We start from the raw sequence: 1,623 nt of genomic DNA, 5'->3' as shown, positions 1-1,623 counted from the left end.
TCTCCTGATAACTGATGATGGAGGAGAAGACATGAAAAACAAATCAGGCTGAATTCAAGTTCAAACACCACGAGGACCAACTGCAGGTCTGAACTGACTCTTTAACTTTGCTCAGGAGTCGAGGAAACACAGCAGGCAGTGAAAAGATCAAATCATTCACTCATTATATCAACACAGCTGCACAGTGGACACATGACTTTACATGTTTTTTTATATTGATGTAATGTGGAGATCATAACAATCAGAAGGAAACAATAATTGTATTCAGAGATGTTTTTTGGGGGGAAAAAAGAAGTAAAGGAGCTTTAAGTGTCCAGAATGTGAGAATAATTGGACTGTATTTGTTTTTATTGTGTTTTATTTTTTTAAACACTTTCAAGTCTTTTGATGTCCAAACTTCATTCTCCTCACCAACAGGAGTGAGTATGTAATCAATTAGATTGTTTGTTTGACTTTTAGTCTTTTTGTTAGCAATTAAGTATGCACAGTTTTCATTATATCATTTCCAAATTTCGTGTGATGGAAGATGCCAGTAAAAGCTCAAGCTGATTTAATTTTAGTGAATATTTGGTCAAGGTCACATCAAATGTGACTTTGAAACAATTTAAAATATTAGATTGATTTAAGGTGTTAGTGGTATCTACCGTTACACAGACCTTGAACTTTATATTACCAACGTTTTTAATGGTTTTTTATGGACCATTTTTAAAATCTACAACAATTTACTAGGCCTTGGTAGACATGAGTACACCACTTTGGTATTCAATGCTTCAAGAATTTGGTCAAAGGTCAAACATGACAATGGTATAAAAGCAGGCTGTTCAGACATGTCGTAATAAAAATGTCAGGAAAAAGTAATTAAAAATAATAAAAATAAAATAAATAAAATAAAATACAGGTTTTAGTTTACCCTTTTTACTCTTAGATGAGTTGCACTCTGAATGCTGTTATTGACACGTTGCAGACATCAAACAGAAGAAGGAGTAGCTATATACGCGAGAGACGAGTTTGTGTGTTTGTCAGCTGTTTGTGTGGAGTTGTTCTTTATGTTCACCTCAAATCAACCTGAGTGTCATTTCTCTTTAGTTCTGATCTCACTGCTGAGCTGCACAACAAACCAAGGTCAGTAACCTTCTTCTGTCACAGTTTAAACCTGGTAGATCCTCACTGATGTGACCTGATTGGGTTCATGTTTCAGAATCAAGCAAAACATCCTTTTAACACTTTAACACAGACACAAAAATATAACCGAGCAGCGTTTTTCATTTTAACCCTCACAGCTCGTCTGACTGTGAGTCCCAGCAGCTCTCAGTTCTTTGAATATGACTCTGTGACTCTGAACTGTGAGGAGGACAACAGCTCTGCTGGATGGACTCTGTGGAGAAATGGAAGCAAACATTGTCGAGGCCAGTTGGCAAAGCCAACCAGATGTCACATCAGTAAAATCTTCTCATGGGACAGTGGAGTTTACTGGTGTGAGTCCAGAGAGGGTCCCATCAGTAACATGGTTAAGCTGACAGTCACTGGTAAGCTGAGTGTGTGGAGTTAGTGTTGATGAAGCTGTGTGTAAATGGATGAAATGCTGTAGTTTGTCTCTGTGTTGAGGTGGACAGTGATAGTGAT

General features: G+C 37.3%; 1 long non-coding RNA gene across 1 annotated transcript; it reads left to right on the top strand.

Annotated features, from left to right (window-relative positions):
- Positions 1-1,531, top strand: LOC121814027. Its single transcript, XR_006054021.1, has 3 exons — positions 1-86; positions 1,087-1,122; positions 1,281-1,531. It is a non-coding gene; the product is annotated as an uncharacterized LOC121814027 (long non-coding RNA).
- The last annotated feature ends 92 nt before the right edge of the window (positions 1,532-1,623 follow it).

This window comes from Haplochromis burtoni, unplaced genomic scaffold (assembly GCF_018398535.1).
Source record: "Haplochromis burtoni strain Fernald_Lab_line unplaced genomic scaffold, NCSU_Asbu1 Contig_5578, whole genome shotgun sequence".
Lineage (NCBI taxonomy): Eukaryota > Metazoa > Chordata > Actinopteri > Cichliformes > Cichlidae > Haplochromis > Haplochromis burtoni.
Note: the sequence above shows the minus strand (reverse complement) of the source record. Positions and strands in the feature narration are given on the sequence as shown.